This window comes from Berghia stephanieae, chromosome 7 (genome assembly GCF_034508935.2).
Source record: "Berghia stephanieae isolate SIO BIC M18660-M18661 chromosome 7, UCSD_Bste_1.3, whole genome shotgun sequence".
Taxonomy (NCBI): domain Eukaryota; kingdom Metazoa; phylum Mollusca; class Gastropoda; order Nudibranchia; family Aeolidiidae; genus Berghia; species Berghia stephanieae.
In genome coordinates this window covers 45,781,432-45,791,005 of record NC_088366.1, presented here as the reverse complement: position 1 = coordinate 45,791,005, position 9,574 = coordinate 45,781,432, and positions in this window count along the sequence as shown.

Below are 9,574 nucleotides of genomic sequence, written 5' to 3'. Positions count from 1 at the left end.
ACAGGCTTAAACAAACAGTCTCGCTTTTTCGAAGTCAACGTACTTCCACTGTACGAGAAAAAATGAATTTGTGGCCCAGCTCGTCAATCTGGTATAACGATTATATGTGTCCAACCATCTCCAAACGGTATTTGTCGAGGTGAATTGAACCTCGAAAACTGTGTATAAAATAAACAATTATGTAAGATACAAACGTGTGATTTGTTGCAATGTATAACAATTGTATTGATTCTTCTCCATCGCAAACCGATTTTAACCCTGAATTTAATAATTTTGGCTGGAAATACAATTTCGAGCATCTATATGGCTATGTGGTCTTGTGGTATGCTACTCGCTTTTGGATCGGAAGGTCCTGGGTTCAAGCCTTGCTCGGGATATAGCTGAATCCTTGGAAAAGGCTCTTTACTCACATACTCTCATCATACTCAGGTGTAAAATGAGTACCTGACCGTTAACAGCGTTGTCTCTGTCGGAATAAATTGTACTATTGTCTGACAGGCGTCATGTCTCGTTCAACATGTTACGTTTTGTTGGTCAGGGACCCTTTGTAAAGCGCTTTGAGCACGTATAGTGGATATTGCGCTATATAAAAGCTAAAGTTTTTTAAAGTTTTTTCTTTTAATGGGACGCAGAAGTCGCGACGTCACACCTTCCTCTTTTCCGGTTCAAAATTCATTGAAAGTGTCATGTAACCCGTCATTTGGAGGACAAACAATAAATGGTTTACATATTGAATCATATAATTAAAACAATTATGCCCTTCGGCTACGACATCATAATATACCGTCGCCTAGGCATTCCACGAAGGTATATAGATAATTCACCAAACAAGATGTCTGATGTCAACAGGAATTATCCGGCTCGAATCCGGGACCTTCCGGGTCACAATGCAATTGTGCACAAGTGCAATGACTTAACTAGTAACTTAGTAGCTGGATGTATAGGCAGATTCTTAAGATTACTAAAAGAGCGAGGATGTGGTCTAGTGGTTTGAGAATCAACTTCGGATTGAACGGTCTCTGCGTTCGAGTCCCGATTTGAGCGGCGAATGGTTGTGACCTTGGAAAAGGCTCTTTACTCACATCCACTCACCATACTTAGGAGTAAAATGAGTATCTGGTCGATAACAGCGTTGTTTCAGTTTGAAAAAAATGTAATATCGGCGAACAGATGCCGTGTATCGTCCCACACGCTAAGTGTTACTATGGGATCCTTGTAAAGCGCTTTGAGCACGTTTAGTGGCTATTGTCGCTATCTAAAAGCTAGAGTTTTTATAATCCCTATACGGAATAAGATTAGCGGAAGAGTAGCGTCCCTTGATTGGACGTCACCGGTGGAGTAGTCACTTGTAAACAAACTAACTGCAAGCCAAGCACTCCAAATAAAAAAAATGTATTATTCATATTTCTGTACAAAAATGCATATCATAATCAACTTTATGCATTTTTATACAGAAATATGAATAATAAATTTTGTATGTGGAGCACTTGGCTTGTAGTTGGTTTGTTTACAAATAATTCTCCATCGGTGACGTCCAATCTAGGAACGCTACTCTTCCGATAATCTCATTCCCTATATATTATTATCGCTTTGTACTGTGGGTCATATATATAATATATATATATATATATATATATATATATATATATATATATATATATATATATAATATATATATGAATAGATGACTTTGAAATCTTGCTATGTCACAACATGATGGAAAACGTGTTGACAACACTCAAGCAATCTATTGGACTCCATGGAACCATCAGGGTAAATTTGAAGGTAGGTACAAAATACTCAGGGTATTGTTCTATGAGACAAACAAAGGAGTCTTTTCTGAGCCAATTGGCCCAACGAGTTTATCCCGGTTTCTTTTATAAACATTGTGAGCCTAGAGCTGTATTGTGTAGAACAGGCGCTATATAGATAAATTACATTATTATTATTATTATTATTATTATTATTATTATTATTATTATTAAATTATTATTATTATTATTATTATTATTATTATTATTTATTATTATTATTATTTTATTATTATTATTATTATTATTATTATTATTATTATTATTATTATTATTATTATTATTATTATTTATTATTATTATTATTATTATTATTATTATTATTATTATTATTATATTATTATTATTATTATTATTATTATTATTATTATTATTATTAATTATTATTATATTATTATTATTATTATTATTATTATTATTATTATTATTATTATTATTATTATTATTATTATTATTATTATTATTATTATTATTATTATTATTATTATTATTATTATTATTATTATTATTATTATTATTATTATTATTATTATTATTATTATTATTATTATTATTATTATTATTATTATTATTATTATTATTATTATTATTATTATTTTTTTATTATTATTATTATTATTATTATTATTATTTTATTATTATTATTATTATTATTATTATTATTATTATTATTATTATTATTTTATTATTATTATTATTATTATTATTATTATTATTATTATTATTATTATTATTATTATTATTATTATTATTATTATTATTATTATTATTATTATTATTATTATTATTATTATTTTGCAAAGTGCATACGTGTGTGCGTACGTGCGTGTGTGTGTGTGTGTGTGTGTGTGTACACAGCTTGACCTCCCCGCCTCCACACACACATCCACAAATACACGCAGGCACACACACACACACACACACACACACACACACACACACACACACACCGACGGCTGTTTGGAGTTCCATCTTCTTTGCACTCTTCTCTGATTTTGTTTTCATTTGGAGAAATCGATTTTTCTTTACATGAGGATTCTGCGCTACGCAATCACCATCATTATCATGCATCACCATCATGGTCATCAACATCACCATCATCATCATCATCATCATGCATCATCATCATCACCACCGCCACCATCATCATTCATCATCAACATTATCACCAAAACCATCTCAACCACCACCAAGTCTACCATCATCATCACTGACACCATCTTCATCATCACCATCACAACCACCATCATCACTATCACCAACACCATCATCATCATCACCACCATCATCAGCACCATCACCATCACCACTGCTACCATCATCATCATCATTATCACCAATACCACCATCATCACCATAAACATTATCACCAAAACCATCACAACAACCACCACCAAGACTACCATCAACATCATAACCACCACCACCACCTCTATATCACCATTACCACAACCACCACCACCACATACGATATCCCTGCCTACCACCTACCTGTCACAACTGCGAGGGCTATCCAACCCACAGACTACTAGGAGCAGACCAGACAACAGCCACTTTTTAGTGGCTAATCGCCGCCATCGTATTTAAGATGTAAGCTATTGGATGAATCGAGAATAGAGAGAGACTAACGATATACGGGGTTGCCAGAAAACTGGCAGCGTAAAATTATATGAGAAAACAGTAAACATTGGCATTTCAGGGACAGAACAGACGCGTTGTTAGCAAAAATTACATAAAAATAAATAAACAAAATGCTGTGAGGATGTGATGAAAGTGTGTGAACTACATGGTCGATCAACTTGGTCATCAATCCATCCAATTATCAATATATTCTACTACTACTACTACTACTACTACTACTACTACTACTACTACTACTACTACTACTACTACGACTACTACTACTACTATGACGACAACTACACCGATGAGAGAGAGAGAGAGAGAGAGAGAGAGAGAGAGAGAGAGAGAGAAGAGGGGGGGGGGTATTCTTCTCTTGCCCTCTCACCATACATGACATAGACTTGTCACCATTGTTAGATCAAAGGGGTGGATGCCGCAATTTCGTACGTTCTTCCCATTTCACATATAGTATCTACTAATATTAGGTATGTGTCATCATCAGTTAGAGAGACTGGTCAGAAAGTTCAAAGAGGTGAGTTTCACTCTTTGTCTCTTCTTATTAACAATATGTGGAATGTCGGTTGATAGTTGTGTAACATCAAATAGAAATGTTGATCGTCTCCACAGAATTCACCAAAAATCAAAGTCGTAGGAGCTTATTTTACCTAGTTATTACGCCGATTCCCGATTGCTGTACAATACGATTTGTCATTTATTTATCAGCTAATTGGGAGGGGCATGGAAAAAATTGTAAATTGTAATTGGTTGATTGAAGAGTGTGTAGAAAGAGGGTATTTGTCATTTAAAATGCTGGAAAAGAGGATGGGTACAAGTCACCAAGAAAGCATAATTATTTGCTCTTATACAATCAATGCCTATCGCCAGATATTTATTCACACTGACGACGGTTGGGGTTAATTTGTTCAAATGCGTTATAAAAAGACACTGTCTTTGTGAGTTCCAATCATGGTCACTCATTCTGTGGTTGACCACACTTAATACTACTTGAGAGAGAGAGAGAGAGAGAGAGAGAGAGAGAGAGAGAGAGAGAGAGAGAGAGAGAGAGAGAGAGAGATTGTGATACTCATTGTACACAATATTTGGCTAATGACCTAGTTACGTGTTGGCATGGTACTGTCATTGTTTGAAATCAACGGGTCCGAAATTTTGAAAGGAATTCCCACGTTCTCCTCACTTTTAATCCATTCCTCCTAATAACACCATTGTATGTGTGAAATGAACAAGCAAGTCTGAACAGCGGGTTCAAAGAGACGAGTCCTACTCATTAATATGCGTAGAGTCGATTAATGACGGTGTAAAATCAAAGAATTGTATGAACCGCCGTCGGTCCAGGGATGGTAAATCTAATTGGACACATCTCATAAATAATCGGCGTGGACGGGGCTTAGATAGACAAATTGATAGATGGATAGATAGATGGATCCAAGTAAACAAGTCCCTCTCTCTTTTGTCTATTTGTCGATGTATGTTTGATTTCTATTGCTACCATTGTTATTAATATAATAATTTTTTTTAAATTGAGTTTTATATAGCGCAATATCCACTGTTGTGCTCAAATCGCTTTACAAGGGGTCCCTGGTCAACAGCAATATTTAACATGTAGGACATTTTTTAACATTAAAAAAAAAAGATTTAAAAAAAAAAAAAATATATATATATATTTATATAAATATATATATATATATATATATATATATATATAATATATATAATATATATATATATATATATATATATATATATATATGAGTGTTGGTGGGTACTTGTAGGTACGAAAGTGCTCGATAATGGTGGTTAGAGCTAATATATAAATGTAAAATTTCACTCACATTATTCTTGCCAAGACGATTCGTTTCAGTGTTCCCACCTCATCAGTCGGCATAATCCATTTGTAAGAAATATCCGTACAAATGGATTATGCCGACTGATGAGGTGGGAACACTGAAACGAATCGTCTTGGCAAGAATAATGTGAGTGAAAATTTACATTATATATATATTATATATATATATATATATATATTATATATATATATATATATATATATATATATATATATATATATATATAAACCCGATCAATGGAGCCAAGCCTAAATGTACAAGTAAAAGTGTAGTTTAATATGTCTAATTTAGTTTATCACCATAAACCTGACCTTTTTTTCTATTTTTCCGTCCACAAATCAAGGTGTTTTTTAGAGCTCAATCAAAGTCATTAAAATAGAAATTAAATCGTATAGCGTCCTTGGTTGCATAAAATAAAAAATGGCGGCGCTCGACCTTTCACTAGCCACTTTTGATGACGTTCCCTGTGTGATGTGATTGGTTTCTATGGCTATCTCGTGGTCAAAAAAATGGTCCCTTAAAGAAGGGAAAAGGCTAAGGTGTTTGGAGCGGAGATGGGACAAGACGACGGTCTGCATGTGAAGGTCAATGTGACTCTGGGACGGAAGTCTGTCCATCAATGCTGGACTAGGCATAGTGCAGCGAAACACCTTTTCACACGTTTCCACAACTGTCACAACACCATTTGATGGGATGGTTAGACCGCCAGTGTTCTTGCGCTTGAGGAATTGAGATTGCGTAGAAGATGTGTTTTGTGCATCATACAGCGCGTCCTTACAGGTGTTGCATTTGATGGACTTTTGGGCTTTTTTTTTGCAACAAATCCGGCAGTGTAAAATAAACAGGACTGTCGCCAATCTGAGTCGCTGACGAGAGGCGTGTCCAGTAAGTCGTTTATTGCCACCATCATTTCTTGGTCCTCTTCCTCTTCCACTCTTGACTTTTCACAATCCATCTTCGTTAGAGGAACTGGCTTTCTTGTGTCCAGTGGGAAGTCCAGTTGCAACTCAACTGTGTCGTCCTGTGGGGTAGAATTTCCATTGTCCGACGCCTTGATCAAGTTGGTTATCATCAGACTTTTGAGGGCACTGCGGAACTGTTGGGCGTTAGGGTTGTTGTTCCACCCATTTCTCTGCCGAATTTTACTGAAAAACATTTCGACGTGATCCTGTGAGAACTTGTAAGTGAGGAAATACTGGTTGCCACGGGCAAAAAGTTCTCTTGCAAGATCCAGGGTTGATTGGGCCGTTATGATGAAGCCCAGGACACATTGATTCTTCAGGGTTCTGTGTATTGGCAATCCCGATGGCTCTTGGAGAGACACGAGGTATTTCTGGACATCCTCCAAAAACGGTTGCCATGAATCTACATTCTGGGGACTCAAGGCAGCTTTCGAACCTCTTGCAAACGGATTTTTTGTGTTGAGTATATCAAACAGCCGGTCGATTGTCCGTAGAAAAAGGCACGTTTCCTCAGAGTCCTTGAATTGCTACAGCTTTAGGTCGTCCCTCAGATGGTCAATAGCTGTGGCCACACTATTGGACAGTGTTTGCGCGGCTATTTTGACTTTCATTTTCACATTTTGAAACTTGATGTGTTTTTCCGTGATCTTGTTTGCAAGGTACAGACCGTCTTTTTTCTGTAGCAGGTGAAGTTGGACAATGTATTGCCAAGAAATTGCTTTCACTCCGCTGTTCGTGGTTCTCGTCAAGCTTCCTGTGTCCGCCAGTAAGTTTCTGAATAGCTTCAGCATATGGGGAGGGTCACATATCATGTAGACATTTTCATCCTTAAACTGAGGGTGGGGATGTTTGAAGTTGGTCTTCAAAGTCTCCAGATTTATGTCGCATCCCAGCTCTGTTGCGGCTTTCAGGTTGGCCTTCAGACCGTCGGCGACAACAGCTTTTACTATGAGATTGTAGTCTGCTGCTTTTTCCATGGCTTCTTTGATACAAAATGCCAGCTGAGAGGAGTTAATATGGTCCGTCAAAAAATAGGCCATTGGCACTTTCCATCTCCCTTTCAAACTGACCAGCATGAATACCAGTGCATTCGTAGCCTCCCGACTGTCGACGGGTCCTTGTCCGAAGTCTCTGAATCCGCAGAATCTGTGCTCACTGGGTACCCATGACACGTCCTGCCTTATACTCATTTCGTCTAATATCAACGAGCAGTATTTACTATTGGTCTCCTCAGCTTTTTTCGACGCAACTTGTAGCATATTGTCCAGGTATCCAGGCGAGCAACTAATTGACGCTTTCCAGTGACGAAGAGTCCGTTGGTGAGGCAGACGCAAAATGGGCCTCACAAACTCGTATGCCTTCGGAGACAAGAAGTGAAGAGCAAGGGCAAACTTCTTCACCTTAGGAAGGTAAATCCTTTTCTTTGCGTTACCACATCTTTGAATATGACAAAAAAGGTCCAGAGACATTCCACTAAAAGTTTTTTTGTAGAATCTCTTCAGCTTTGGCCTTTATTAACCGTTGATTTTTAAGACCGCTTATGATCTCTGTCAATTTTTTGTTACGGGATTTTGATCGTATAATTTTTGTGCGATTGTTTTTGAGTTTTTTCCTTAGCCTTGCCAGTTGGTTTTCAAGTTTAGTTTGTTTATTTGCATTTGAAGAAAAGTACGTGTGGTCTTGAAGAGCGGAATTTAGAATTTCACTGGTTCGAAATGGTCGATTCCTGTTCAAAGTTGGGTTTCTTATTAATTTTCTCCTCTGGATGGCCGTTTTCGGCTGCAAATGTTGTGGATATGTAAAAACGGAAGGAATTGCAGTCTTTTTCAATCGCCGCCTTGTTTTGCTCGCTGTAAAGTCTGTGGCTGTAAAGTGTTTGCTGCAGATTCTAGTGAACCGAGATGGTGTGAATTTCTGTCGTTTAATCGCGACAATCCATTGTTTTCTCATTGGAGGATTTGAAGGAAAACGGTGGAAGGTAAGATCTTCTTCTCTGTCATTAGAATGAAGTTCGGACCTCTTGGTCTGTCTATTAGAACAATTCCAGGCAACACAACATGAGCCTTTCCATTTCTTTTTCTTCAGGCACTGACAAAACAAAACAGAAAAACCCAAAAAAAAAAAACAATTAGCAATTATCAATGCTTGTTGCGGAATATATTTAAAATCGGGGCCTTTTCGCATCAGCACAGTAAGGGGCTTTCGCTTAGGCGGGATTTATAGATAAAAATATAAAATATCATACACAAATAAAGAAACAACAACAACAATAGTTAAATTACATAGGTTATTTAAGACCTAGCTTACCACTATTGCTATTGTGTGGCACGCAGCATGAATCAGACACGAACATGCCGACATGTCTACGATACCTATAATCCCACTTGCATTGCACACTGACTGTTGTTGATGCTAAGACAGAGACGCAGTTCTGCACCATCATTTGCATACACTTACTCAATGGGTAGGAGCTGCACTGCCCATCGGGATGTATTGCTACAACAAGATCGATCAAATATGATTGGGTTTATCAATTATGTTGGTTGCATGCATACCTCCTTAGTGTATTTTCGTGATTTTCTACTTTCAGTATATAGATTGACTCAATTAGACTGAGTATTGCTGTCGATGCCTGGTATGTTATAAGTCAAACTAAGTTGAAACATTCATAACCGACGAGGCGATACGGTTGTAAACGATACATGCCATTCGAACAATGCGCGGGAGTACTACACGCAGACCCGAGGGTGGAGTCATATAGGCGATAATGGCTGCGCACTCAAAAAGCATCGCATTTTGCCCCGCCGCGCAGTGGAGATTTCCGGTCTATTATTAGTAAGTCAATGGATCCAACCCTCACAACACGTCACGTGATGATCCCCTCTCAACATCCCCCCCCCCCCCCCTTTCCACATAGCCCACAATCACAAAGATGCTCGAGGCATCATCTTCGCTCTACTGGATTCATAAAAACACAACACCAAGATAACAGCCCGATATCCCACACCAGGACAAGACGACGACATCAAAGGTGATGCCTGGTCAGGTTTCATTCTATAATAATAATAATAATAATAATAATAATAATAATAATAATAATAATAATAATAATAATAATAATAATAATAATGATGATGATGATGATAATAATAATAATAATAATAATATAATAATAATAATAATAATAAATAATAATAATAATAATAATAATAATAATAATAATAATAATAAATTGAGCTTTTATAAACTTATTAAGCTCGATAAACCTTGATTTGTGGACGGAAAATAGAAAAAAAAGTTCAGGTTTATGGTG